At 38.4% G+C, this 15,079-nt stretch overlaps 1 protein-coding gene across 1 annotated transcript in view; it reads right to left on the minus strand.

Moving 5' to 3' along the window:
- LRRC1 (leucine rich repeat containing 1) overlaps positions 1 to 15,079 on the minus strand; it is a 187,285-nt gene that overhangs the window by 44,685 nt on the left and 127,521 nt on the right. The gene's annotated exons all lie outside the window — the stretch shown is intronic.

The raw sequence follows: 15,079 nt of genomic DNA on the forward strand, positions 1-15,079 counted from the left end.
TACACTCTGGAAATAACTTCCACTTAAATGCATTAGGGATAATGTAATAATGCACCTTGCATGGTGCTGGGGACATAAGGCTGATTCAATAAATGGTAGCTATAATAATGTTGCTTTTATTTTTATTAAACCCCAAGATGGTGTTTCTTCCAGCAGATTCTACATTCTCTCGGGGGTAATTGTGTCTATTTGAAGCATGGTGAAAAGAGACAGATGTTCTCCCCAGACACTGATTATTTGGGTCAAATTTTGACAGGCAGCGGCATTTCTGAGTCATCAGAAACACTTACTTTCCACATTATGTCAGCACTGGCACTATGTATTGATTCAGAAATTAACTGATCTATCTATTACCTAAACAGCACTAATATCACCACAGTAATACTCTCATTGGAAGAACTTTATTGTGAGCATACAGAACACAAGGAGTCAGACATTATCCTAACACTCTAATCTGCCTTAATCTTCTCTTCTCCCATCTTCCAAAATAAAAGCCAGGATCATATGTACTTACAAAGCTGGTTTCACAATATCAGAAAATGGAAATCTGATCTAAGTGAACAGTATATATACAGGTTTAAAACCTGTTTGCCTGGAAATGAATTATGAGATACACAAGTTCTATGTATCTCTTTCTCTAGATTTAGGAACTTGGATAACAGTTCTTACAGCTAAAGCAATAATAAACAAATAAACCTATTTCAAATACATTTTCAATCATTTTTGAAAAAGTGGTAAATATATAGGTAACAAAACAGTTGCCACTTTAACAATTTTCACATACACAGTTCAGTGACAATAAATATGTTCATCATGCTGTTCAGCCATCACCATTAGCCACTCCTGGATTTTTCTATCCCCATTAACAAATGCTCACTGTCCCCTAACTGACAGATCTTCCCTTCCTCCTCCCTCCTGCTCATCCTTGGTAACCACTGATAAACTTCAATCTCTATTCAAATGTATTTTTTAAAAATTAAAATTCCTGATGACAAATAATTATGAATTTAATGTCAACATTTTTCAAATAAAATGTAACTTACTGAGAAGTCCCAGCTATCTAATTTTACTTACTCTTGGCCAAAAGTTTTTAAAGAAGAAGCACTAGTGGGAAAGAGGCGGAAGGGAGAAACAGACTCCCCTCCCTACGATCTCCTTCCAAAAGCATCTGTGAAGAATGGTGGCAAGTGACACTTTCAATGGAGTCCTGGGTGGGACAAAACTTTAACACACTGGCTGCTAACTGCAAAGTGGGAGGTTCAAGTCACCCAGCGGCAGCTCAGAAGAAAGGCCTGGTGATCTACTTCCAAAATATCAGCCACTGAAAATCCTATGGAGAACAGTTCTCCATATACAGGGTCACCATGAGTCAGAGCCAACCCCACAGCAAAATAACAGTGAAAATAAAAATGAAAACTGTATAGGATTTTGTTTTAACTTTTCAGGTAATACTTAGCCAGTTTCATAGAGAATCTACACATCTGGTTATTTTTATATTGGTATTTTAAAAAATCACTAGTAGAACTTTTTTTCCTATCCAACTTTTATACCTATTTTGGCAAACTAAGAGTCCCACTATCAAAGAAATAAAAGGTCTTTTTTTGCTTCAAACACTTTACCTGTGGAGCATCATGAGAAGCATTCTCTTAAAAACACTGCTTTGCTCAGGCCTCGGTGCTGAGTGTTTTACAAAGGTTCAGCAGCCTTAGTCTCAGTTCAACAGCTTCAGTGTCTCCTGCCTACAGAGCACATACACCACAGGCAGAAGCCCGGCATGGGGCATGAGGCACTGGGCAAGCCTCCTTACACACACGCCATCTCATATGACAATAACAACCTCAGCATGTAGACTAGGTTGACACAGTTAGGAAAGTGAGGCTTTATGTGAGGTAAGTAGACATGGTATAATGTTGCTATTAACCACAGTATAATGGTTAGCAATCAGAACTCTAAATCCAGTGATTGGAGTTCAAGTTTTGGTGGAACTTACAGTAGTTTTAGCAGCCCTGGTGGTTCAGTAGGAACCATGGGTGTTGCAGTGGCTAAGCATTCAGCTACAAACCAAAAGGTTGGTGGTCTGAATCTACCAGCTACTCCGTGGAAGAGAAATGGACAATCTGCTTCCGTAAAGAGTACATGGTTGGAAACCCAATGGGACAATTCTACTCAGTCATATAGGGTGGCTATAAGGTGAAACCAACTCATTGGCAACCGGTCTGGTGGTACAATGGTTAAGCACTCAGCTGTTAGCTGAGTGGCAATTCAACCCAATCCAGCAGCTTGACAGAAGGAAGACCTGGTGATCTGCTCCCATAAAGGCTGCAGCCAAGAAAATCCTATGGGTCAGTTCTACTCTGCCATACAGGGTTACTATGAGTCGAAATCAATTCAGTGGCGCCTAACAACAAAGTCACAATTCAAACCTAGTCAATGACAAAGCCCCTGCCCCCAACCTATACGGTCCTGAGGCACACATTGCATCTTCCATTCTCTTGAATATTCTATATAATTTAAACTTTAAAAACACTTATCAATTTTGGATGCATATATAAGTCTTATCTTTATGACCAAAGGACACTGAGATTTTTGTTGTTTTAGATTAAAATAGATTGCTCCCCACCACCGTCACATTCGCATCCAAATATAATATAACCGGTTAAGTAAAAAGCTTCTAAATACAAAAACCTCTCAGTTTCTACTCTTTTGGGATAGTCTGGAAAAGTGTGGATATAAGGTGCCATGATATCAATCACATTTTTATAATTTTCAAAGGCAAAAAATGAATTAAAAATAAAGTATATAAAATTAATTTTTCTGAGTAATGCTTTCACACTATTTTAAAAAAGGAACTCAGACATTATAATCAGACACCACAGATCCATCGATGAAAGCATCACTCTAAGAAAAGAGCACATTTGGAATAGGAGACCTGAGGTTCCAGTTCAAATCCTGTCCTTGTCTCTCACCAATTAGCTGGATTTGCTAGGCTAAACTTCTTCATTGCTATCCCTCAATTTCCCTTAATATGAGGATAATTATATTTAGGCAATTGGAACATAATTTATTTTCTCATCCAGTTAAAAGAGCTAGTTTTGTCCCTTATTGCCTTGGGACAGTCCTTGTCCCTAAGCACAGTCAGGTATCTTGCATGTGCATGTGTGTTGTCCGTGCTGTAGAAAGATCACAGCAGTCATCCCTACTACTGAAACCTACTCAAAGGACAAGGGTAGATGGTTAGTGGGCAACACTGGACAACTTTTAACTTACTATATAATCTCCACAGCAGTAGACTCAGTGGATAACAAGGAATAAAAAGCAAAGAAATGGTTTTGATGGCAGACTCCCAATGTGAGCCCAAACTTCATAGATAATCTGGTCAAATCCAGAGGATCATTAATTGACTATAGAATAAAACAGACTGTACAATAAACCAGATGTTTCCTTCTCATCAGGAGCTTGCCCTAGATAGTTCCAGACCAACGTGCAGAACCCCACTAGCCCACTTCAAATTGTGATTCTCCAAATTGCTCTAGCAACAGCTAACATACAACAGGATCAGCCTGAATACAGAATTAGGCTAGACACATTAATACAAAAAGGAAAGAATGTCTTAATGAGCACACTTCCTGGTCTTTTGGAATACCCTATCTTCAATCAACACTTCAGGACAGTACCTATTCCCCTATCAAGGCAATCTATTTAACTCAGACATCTTTTGCACCTAACAAAAAAAAAAAAAAAAAAAAGAGTAGTGGTGGGGTGGGGAATTTGAGCCCAAGTCTGTCTACTTGAAAGCACAAGCTCCTAGTGACTAAGAGAAACAAGGAGGCCCAACCCCCACATGCATTTATCAGCCACTTCAGTAAAACATGTGGAGTTGCCATGAGTCGGAATTGACTCGTTGGCAATGGGTTTTGTTTCTTGGTTCAGGTAAAATATTATAAAGACAAAAGAAATCATTTAGTATTTCTAATGCTTTAAAAAAATGTGGCAAAAAATTAGATACCTGACAGGCAATGTGAGAATTACTGGTCTTTAGTACTCCTGGACTAATAATGACAGATACTGTTTTAAGTGATTTACAAATTAACTTTATGGATGAGAACAGCTAAAGAACAGAGAGGGAATGTGAGCAAGGTTTCTCACATGTGCTAAGTAAAGCCAGTATTCACTAAGGAATCTGTATTTTTAACACTATGTTTGCTACCTCTCATTCTTGAGTTATTAATTCAATCTTATAGATAGGTAATATATTGATGTGAGTAAGTAGTACAATACATATCTATACCTATATTCACTCCTCACTTATTGACATGGTTAGGATCCAAAGATCAGGTGATCATGTGAAAGTCAGCATTACGCAAAAATGGAGGATGACTACATCATCACATAACTGCCAACTGCATCATTATGTAACTGCCAAATTTCACCATTACATAATTACATAACTGCTGAACCATTGAGAATCATGGCCCAATCAAATTTACTCAAAACCTTAACTATCACAGTTAGTGTTATTCTCATACCTCACCATTCATTACTGCCAGATGTACATTGTTAATGAATAAAATAGTTGGATAGATTATTTTAATTTTGTTGTAAATGCAAAATGTTTGATAACAAGAAAGTTGCTAAGAGGAGATGTGTATGTGCATGTATATACACAAAAAGGCACACATATATATTTATATAGCTTATTTCTTATCCACATATTACACTGTGTAATATATATGATACATATATATTACACATACATATATATATACATTATTATATATACGTATATATATACATTATCTATATATATACATTATTATATATACATATATATACATTATCTATATATATATACATTATTATATATACATATATAACTTGCATATTACAAAGGTACACATTGTTGTTGTTGTTATGTGCCATCGAGTCAGACCTTACTCACAACGACCCCTCCTTGGGTTTCCAAGGCAGTATCACTATGGAAGCAGATTGCCCAACCTTCCTTCCGAGGAGTGGCTGGTGGGTTTGAACCGCCAGCCTTCTGGTTAGCAGTCAAGTGCCTTAGGCACTATGCTACCAGAGCTCCTATTTCTTACATATATGTATATATACTTACATACATAAAAAAAGGCATTCAGTAATTTTTTTTATGCATTGTGTTGCATCATCTTTCTTTGGAATGAGCACAGATAGGAATCTCTTCCAGTTGGTTGGTCAGGTAGCTGTCTTACAGGTTTCTTGGCATCAGTGAGTGCTTCTAATGTTGCATCTATTTGTTGAAAAATCTCATTGGGTATTCTGTCAATTCCTCGAGCCTTGATTTTGCCAAAGCCTTTAGTGCAACTAGGTCTTCTTTCTTTAATCCCATTGGTTCTTGATCATATGCTATCCCCTAAAACAGCTGAGGGAGCTTTGGTAGTGTAGTGCCTAAGGCACTTGACTGCTAACCACAAGGTTGGTAGTTCAAACCCACCAGCCACTCCTCAGAAGGAAGGTTGGGCAATCTACTTCTGTAGTGATACCATAGTGATACTGCCTCAGAAACCCAAGGAGCGGTCACTATGAGTTGGAGACGACTCAATGGCAAATTACAACAAACCAGCTGAACATCAACTGTTTTTTTTTTTTGGTACAGTGACTTTGTGTATTCCTGTCATCTTCTTTCAATGCTTCCCACATCATTCAGTATCTTGCCTATAGAATCCTTCAATATTGCAACTTGAAGCTTGATTATTTTTCTCTGAGCTTGAGAAATGCCAAGTTTGTTCTTCCCTTTTGATTTTCTAATTCCAGGTCTTTGCATATTTCATTAAAATACTTTTTTCTGTCTTCTTGAGTTGCCTTCTGATCAGCTCTTTGAGGTCATCATTTTTTCTGTTCATACTACCTAGTCTACGTTCAAAAGCAAGTTTCAGATTCTCCTCTAACATCCACTTGAGTCTTTTTTTTCTTTCCTGTCTTTTTAATGACCTTTGACTTTCTTCATGTATGATGCCTTTTATGTCATCCCATAATTCATCTGGTCTTCAGTCATTAGTGCTCAGTTCATCAAATCTATCCTCGAGATAGTGTCTACATTCAGGTGGAATATACTTGAGGTTGTACTTCAGCTCTTGTTTCAATTTTCTACAGCTTCAACCTGAACCTGCATATGAGCACTTGATGGTCTGTCTTCAGTATGACAAACTGACAGATGAATGGTGGCTTCTCATCATATTAATGCTCTAATGGTTCTAATAGCTAATGATAGCAGGAACAAAAATTATATTCTTTCCTAAATCAAAATGTAGGCCAACTATATTTTTAGGATTCTGTTTCAGGGACTGGATGAAGTGGTTACTTTAAAGAATTTACATCTGTTCCCCACTATGTTTTAAAAATCCTTTTTAATTCACTTGGATTTCTTTAAATTTTTCATTTTAGTAGTCCAAATCATTAGGAAAACAAAGAATAAAATAAAGTAGTTCAAGCAAGCCAATGGCAGTACACCGTGAAACCACTAAAATATAAAAATTATAAATGTTTATAGCAATAATATTTGATCCAGAAAAAACAATATTGATGAGAGTTCTTACATATTCAGAATACTTCAGCTTTTTTAATATCAAGTTAATCATTTTAAGAAAATTGCTGGTTAAAAATTTTCTTATTGTGGTTTTGCTCTAGAAAACTTCAAGAGTTTGTTCATTTTTCTCTTTGAAACAATAAACATTTTATAGCAAATTGTAGGTCTTAAAAAAAAGTGGAAAAAAGAAGTACTACATATGGCAATAGTTACCAAAAAGTTTTATTCCTTCTAGGCTGTATGTTCTCCTGATACAATATATGTAAATAGCCTAGGCTGTTTAGCAAGGGTCATGTGGCTCACTTAGTTTAAGCCCATTCAAATTAAGGTCATCATTCCCAAGGGTAGTGAATCCAAAATCAGATCCACATGCTCTAGTTCAATATACCAGAGAACCCTGGACCTACTAACTTGCTCTACTTCTATTAACAAATTGTCATGATGAAATGTTTATTGATAATAACCATTTACTGACTGACAACTATGTTTTGAGTACTGCACTAGGCCGTTACATATATATATATATTTTTTTTTCCCCTTTAAGAATGCTATTTTTAGAGGAGAAAATTTAATGAAACAGGGAATGAGGTTGTTTATAGATATTTAGGCTAACTCTCACTTTCTCAGGTTTTTTGAAGACGTAAGTTTCTTTAATGGTAAATTATATGGAATCCTATGGTGACAGTTACACAAAATAGAACACAAAGCAGCATGCTTCCAGATGGCCACATGGGCTTTGTAGATACTCAAAATTTTCTAGGAGTTCCCAATTGGGCTTTTGTAACCTCACAACCTTTACTGCCATTCCTCACATTCACGCTATCTGAGTGTTTTGGACACTCTGGCTATGGTACCTGCCTGATCACCAGGTGCAAGTAACCCAGAATAAAAAATGGCCTCAGCACATTAAAGAGTATCTGCTGTAAGCAATGATATACTAAACATTAGTTTCTCAGGCACAGCATCATCTTTTAGCAGTGTCAGTCCTCAAATTTGCTTGATTCTTTTTTTTTGGAGGAGGGAGTATGCAGTAGTTAAAGTTGTGTGTCAACTTGGCTGGGCCTGGTGGAGTGGCTGCGCAGCTGGTGGTAGTTATTCCCCATGATGAGACTGGCAATCAAGTCCATGGTGGGATCTACCACAAGCAGCTGAGTAGCTGCTTTAGGGATGTGGGCTGCTTCATGTATTTAAGAACCAGCTTTGGGAATGGTGTCTAGCTTATGGCATGCTTGAACCCTGTATGTAGTCATGTCGTTGCTCAGCAGCCTGCCATGCTCTGCCAACCTTGGGACTTTTGACGGACTTGAATTAATGGCCTGCCGTGTGGTCTGGTAACATTGGGACTGTGCCTTTTTACTTGTCAATCTTGGGCTTGTCAACCTCAGCAGCCAGCAACTGTTTGAGTGAAGAAAAGCCTCTAGCTTCAGTGGGCTGGGAGCAGGAGGTAGGGCTGAAGCCCAAGGTTGAGGGGCTATCACCCAGCCCGTAGAGCTTCGCACTTTGAACTTGGACTCCAAATTGTAAGGATAAACTCTGTTTGTTAAAGCCATCCCACTTGTGGTACCTTCTGTTAGAGTAGCACAGAGGTAACCTAAACAAGGTATAATTCACATACCATAAGATTCTCCATTTTAAAGTGTATAATTCAGTGGTTTTTAGTACATATACAAGCTTGTGTAACTATCACCATTATCTAATCATAGAAAATTTTCATCACCTCCAAAAGAAACCACCCACCCACAGCAGTCATTCCTTATCCTCCCCACCCCCAGGCACCAAGAAACCATTAATCTACTTTCTCTCTCCATGATAGATATTTCATATAAATGGCATCATTCATGGAAGTGACTTTTTGTGACTGGCTCCTTTACTTAACATGTTTTCAAGACTCATTCATATTGTAGCATGCATCATTATTTTTATTGCCAAATAATATTCTATAATGTCCTCCCAAAATCAATGTCTGCCAAGAACTTGTGGTTGTGACCTTATTTGGAAATAGGGTCTTTGCAGATATAATCAAGTTAAGATGAGGTGATACTGGATTACAGTGGCTCTAAATCCAATATAACCAGCCTTCATAAAGAGAGAAAAATTTGGAGACAACATACAGAAAGGAGGATGCCATGTGAAGACACAGACACACACAAAGGAAAGATGGCCATATAAAGATGAAGGTAGAGATTGTGGTGATTCTACCACAAGCCAAGGAATGCCGACAATTTATGGCAACCACTGGGAGCTAGGAAGAAGGATGGAAGGATCCTTCACAATAGATTCCTTCAGAGGGAGTGCAGCCCTGCCAACACCTTGATTTTGGACTCTGAGGCTCTGGAACTGTGAAAGAATAAATTTCTGTTGTCTTAAGCCACCCAGTTTGTGGTCACTTGTTTCGGTGGCCTGAGGAAATTTGGATATTCAGTTGTCCCAGCACTATTTGTTAAAAAAGGCTATTTGTTTCCCATTGAATGGACTTGGCAGCCCTGTTGAAATCAACTGAATGTAAATGTGAGGGTTTATTTCTGGATTCTCAACTCTAGTCCATAGATTTGTATGTCTAGCCTTATCCTTAATACCCCACAGTCTTGATTACCGCAGATTTGCAGTAAATTTTGAAACCAGGAAATATGCATCCTCTGTGCCTTTTTACAACTGTTTTGGCTATCCTGGGTCCCTCACATTTCCATATGAATTTAGGATCAGCTTTTCAATTCCTGCAAAGCCAAAGCGCCAGCTGGGATTTTGATGAGGACTGAGTTAAATTTGTAGATCAATTTGGGAAGTATTGTCATCTGAACAGCAGTACAACCAATGAACACAGGATGTCCTTCCATTTATTTGTTGTTATCGTGTGCCACTGAGTCGGACCCAACTCCTAGCGACCCCTCCTTGGGTTTCCGAGGCAGTATCACTATGGAAGTAGATTGCCCCATCTTCCTTCCGAGGAGTGGCTGGTGGGTCTGAACAGCCAGCCTTCTGGTTAGCAGTCAAGTGCCTTAGCCACTATGCTACCAGAGCTCCCTCCATTTACTTGTTGTTGTTGTTATTTGCCATCGAGTCGGCCCCGACTCATAGCGACCCCTCCTTGGATTTCCGAAGCAGTATCACTACGGAAGTAGGATTGCCCAACCTTCCTTCCGAGGAGTGGCTGGTGGGTTTGAACCACCAGCCTTCTGGTCAGCAGTCAAGTGCTTTATTTTCTTTCAACAATGTTTTGTAGTTTTTAGTGTGTATGTCTTCCTAAGTATTTTATTCTCTTTGATGCCACTATAACTGGAAGACTCTTCTTAATTTCATTTATTTTACTATTCATTGCTGTTGTTGTTGTTGTTATGTGCTGTTGAGTCAGACCCAACTCATAGTGACCCCTCCTTGGGTTCCCTAGGCAGTATCACTATGGAAGTAGATTGCCCCATCTTCCTTCCGAGGAGTGGCTGGTGGGTTTGAACCGCCAGCCTTCTGGTTAGCAGTCAACTACCTTAGGCAGTTTTTATATATTGATTTTGTGTATTTTTATATAGCTTACCATCTTGCTGAACTCATTTATTAGCACTAATGTTTTTTCAAGGATTCCCTCTATATATACAGAATCATGTTATCTGTGGCCTAGCTCACTTTTGAAAAATAAAACTTGCAGTGTGTGACTTAATTGAGTACAAACTGGTACAACCAACCTCAAGATAAATATTTTAGGTGTTGAAATACTCTTTTGGAAGACAAATTAATTCGCACTATATCAACATGTGAAAACTCCTTAAAGCAAAATTATCCTCCCTGGCTTTACCAATGGAAACTTCCAAGTGTTTTTGATGATAGTAAAGTTAAAAGCACAGGGCACAGTTGTCAAGGGCATATCTTAAAAAAAATCAATTTTTTATTCAGATATTTTTCTTAAAGCCTATCTAAGACTTCAAACTCTACTCTTTAAAGACCCTCACTGCATGCCTCTTTTCTTTGCTGCTCTTCCAGGTTGATTGGCATCTTCAGTGATATTTTAAAGTCATTTACTTAATATTCTCCAATTTAAAAAAGGGGGGGGGGATTTAAAGAGGCCTTAAAAAAAAGTGCAACTATGGAAAAAGTTTCCCAAAATAGAAAATCAGGACGATGAAAGGGAGGAAGAAACTAATGTGCTTATCAAGCTTATGTTGTAAAGAAAATGTAGCATCTTCAAGGGTGAGAGGTCTAAGTTCAAATCCCAGATCCACCACCAACCTGCAGACCTGGGCAAGTTCCTTCTCCCACTTTTCAAAGGAAGCTAATGAAGCTCAGACGGTTCATGTTAGCCTTATGAGTAAAGGAGCTGTAGAGACCGTGTGTGCGCCTTGCAGCATGCCTGCCCCACTGCAATTGTCAGCACCACCTCTCCTGCAATTCTTCAATTTCCTTCATCACATGGAAATTAATACAGCTGTTCTCACTGATCATCGGGGTTAGCTCTAAGCTTTCTGGCAACAAAGGAAGAAAAGGAAATGTGATAAATGTCAGAATGGTTATTAAAAAGGAAGAAGCTTCCAATTTTTTTTGGTGGGGCAATTTTTCCCTGACAGTAAGTATCCAAAACACACACACACACACACACACACACACACACAACATTGCTCTCATGGCTCCTTATATCTGGGATATGATGCAACAACAGTAATAGGCAATAGTTATTCTTTGTTAGATGGTGTTAGAGCAATGGAGCAGTATTTTTCACAACTGTTTTTTATAACAACTTTTTATAGAAACAATAAGCCAAAACAGTGACTGTGTAGGAACAGACTAATGTGATCCTAGCACATAGCTTCACAAGAGCTAACTAAAGTTACTTCTGTATTCTCTTACCTGTGATTTCAGGTTGGAAGCAAGCAGATTGAAGGGGTAATTTTGTGTGTCTTGTCATGTGTATTTGTTCAGTATGAGAGCAACAGCAGGGTAGGTACATGACACAAAGAGTTTAACAACCAAGATCCCTACTGTCTCAGGGAACATGGTGAACCAGGCATACACGCTCATTAGATACACTTAATTAAACAAACACTGAACAACTAACTAGGCTTCTGTGTACAGACAAAGGACTAAAGTTCTTATTGTGTGTTGAAAAAAGGGCAGGTCAGGGAACCTGTGAGTTTGGAATCAATTTCACCTCTTCCAATCACTGAGGAAAATTTTAAAAAAGAGGTAGAATTTCAGTCAATAAATGGGGAAAAATAACTCAACCTGTTTGAAAAAAGAGGAGGCAGGAAAAAGTTCACTCTCATGAAAAGTGCTGAAGCTTCTTGGTTAGCTCAGTCAGATCAAGATCACAGTAAAATCTCCATGGTGTATGCTGCTACAATAAACAAGACCTCCTGAATGTCTAAGACAGTGGTCTCTAAATTTAACTTAAAAATTTTATGACAGATAATTAAAAAATCAAATGTCATAAGCAGCCTTATTTAAAACTAAATACAAAGAGGTGAAAGGAGAGCTGTGCTGGCTCAAGAGGGACCAGCAAGCCCACCCACCATAGCACTAGCTCTCACGTTCCACAAAGCCCTGGAGAGACCTTAATGGAACCCCTGGGGGCCCATTCAGCAGAGTTTGAGAACCCCTGATCCAGAGTTTTAACTGACTCCAAACATCCTGCTCTAGAACGGTGGCCTTCAAATATGTAAAGAGTATACCCTCATACTCTTTAGATTTATTTTTAAAACATACAGGCATACTATGTACCAAATATACTTAAAAATAAAAACATATAAACTTGAGTATTTTAAAATATTTCACTAAAGATACAAACTCCTCAGAAGGAAAATGGGGCAATCTACTTCCGTAGTGATACTGACTCGGAAACCCAAGGAGGGGTCGCTAGGAGTTGGGTCCGACTCGACGGCACATAACAACAACAAAGATACAAAAATATTTCTTCCATTAGAGAGAGTTATGGAACTGAAAATGATTTATTATGTTTTAAATTGCTTGCTTTACATTTGGCATCTTTTAATAACCAAATAATAATTTTTTTCATCTTCTGAGTATGGAAAGGTCTATGTTGAAGTTAGCTGATAAATTACCATCTTCTTTGATGTTAATTAACTGTTCATGAAGACAAACAAAAGGTGTTGCATTTTTATATTTTTCATGAAAACGTTTAAAGAAAAATTCATTGAAGATGAGTTAATTTATCACTTACTGTTAAAATATCACCTTTAATTTGAAGGGGGGTCTCTGCGTAGCAGAAACAATTAAGCACTCAACTCCCAACCAAAGGATAGCATCTGAACACAGCCAGAGGCTCCTCTAACGAAAGGCCTGGTGATCTCCTTAAGAGACATCACAGCCTTAAGTATCCTGTGGAGCACAGTTTTAATCTGAAACATACTGGATTCACTATTAGAATCAAGTCAATAGCAACTGGTTTGTTTGTTCCTTTGAAGGACTGAGTAAAATACTGATGTGCTTGAAACTATCTGCCACCACAGAAAAGGGTCAGCAAAACTGGGACACTTTTATATTAGTAAAAAGGAAAAATGGGTAATTTTGATTGAGATAGTGGTTCAAGAGATTTTCATAATCATTCTTCTTCTCATTACAAGGTATTATATAGATTCTCTCATTTTCAAGGCTTGCTTCATTAAATTAACCATACTGATGATACCCTGCAGTGTAGAACATGAAAAGTGAACTAAAAACAGACCCATCAAGGTGATCCCATTGACCTCTCTGGGTTGTGGGATATTCAGCATTCTCCCCAGAGGCCTCCCATACACATGGCCAGTAGCCACATGTGACTCAGGACCTGAGAGGCAGCAAATACTCACAAGGCAGTTTCCTTCTGCATGTTTTCTATGAAAAAACAACCAACAGTTTCTTTCCATACACCAATGGGTCATACTGAGCATATCCAAGCATTCATAATAATGCACCCCAGTATTCAAGATAGCAACAGCATTTGGCCATTATTCATTGAAGCACCCAGGGAAGCAGTGGCAAACTCACAGAGGCATCAAATAATATTTTAAAATTGAGAGAGATACAGAAATACATATGGCCCTCCATATCCATGGGTTCCACATCTCCAGATTCAACCAACTGTGGGTCAAAAATATTGGCCTGTGAACTGACCGTCTGTGGTGATGGCAGGTGGAGAAGCGACTAAAACTAGAAGAGAGGTATTCCAGCTACAGTTCTGCCATCAACTCCTTAAAACTCTTCAAATTTACTAACCCTGGGCAATCAAACACATGATGGGATAGATGCTCGCAGGGGTTCCCAAGCCCCATGCTCTACAAGTCTGTTTTATAATTGGGTGCTGTCGAGTTGATTCTGACTCACAGCGACCCTGTGTGACAGAGTAGAACTGTCCCCACAGGGTTTTCTAGGCTGTAATCTTTATGGAAGCAGATCTCTAGGTCTTTCCTCTGTGGAGTTGCTGGGTGGGTTCAAACCACCAACCTTTTGGTTTGTAGCGGAGTGCTTAACCACTATGCCATCGGGGGCTCCTCTCTCCAAGTCTACTTAAGCCTAGTTAAGGGATTTGGTTCTACCCTCCCCATATGGCCAATCCTGTCCATCCTAAGGGGCCCCAAGGTCCTTGATATATCCGTAACTTTCCCAGTAATTCCAAGTACTGCCCTAGATGCTGAAAGGGGGAACAGATGGCCTGCCTTCACTGATGCTCAAAAGGCTGGTGGAAGGAAGATCAAGCAATCTACTTCCGTAGTGACACTATCTCAGAAACCTAAGGAGAGGTCACTATGGGTTGGATCCGACTTGACAGCAGTGAGCTTGCTTTGGTAGAATGTGACTTACTCATCTGACCAAAAGAATCAGGGTTAATTTATCTAAAGACTTCAGAATCCACAGAAGTAACAGTGAGTATTATCAACCAAATGGCCAGTTTCATGTCCTTTTGAAATTTTTTAAAATTGTCAAATAGGTATGCCTTCTTTAAAAACCATGCTATCCCTGACAAGTCATACCAGTTACTTAATACTTGGTTAACTAAATACCTTACATCCTCTCAAGAAAGTATTTGGAAATCCTTTGAAAAACTAAAGAATCCTATGAATGAGAAAAGCCTACTTCATAAGTTTCAAATAATGATTTGCTCAAAATGTAGCATACTTATGCATATATAAGATTGCCTCAACAGTAATTATTTCACCTGTTTCAAGTGCCTTTTCAGCATCATCTAAAACACCATGGTGCACAATCTTTTCCATGAAGGAGTCAATTCTGGAGTTATTTCTCTCAAAGCCGTCTCCTACCAGGCTTTTACTCTAGTTTACATGCATAAATCTTAAATCCAATGGGAAGAAATCATGGAATTTCTTGCTATGATAAGAAAATTATTAACAACACAGTATAGGAAACTCCCCTTTTCTCATTTAATTCACAAACTGAGCTAATAAGAATCAATTAATTCACTTATCTGACCCCATATTCTTACTTCTTAGGTGATCACAGATTTAAGCTCAAAGCAGCATTTATTTCAGGAAACAATCAATAAACATAGTGCTGTAATAGTCACCCAAGCTGATTAAAGCG

The sequence above is a fragment of the Orycteropus afer genome, unplaced genomic scaffold, assembly GCF_000298275.1.
Source record: "Orycteropus afer afer isolate SDZICR_OR568_19922 unplaced genomic scaffold, OryAfe1.0 scaffold00140, whole genome shotgun sequence".
In the NCBI taxonomy this organism is placed as follows: Eukaryota; Metazoa; Chordata; class Mammalia; order Tubulidentata; family Orycteropodidae; genus Orycteropus; species Orycteropus afer.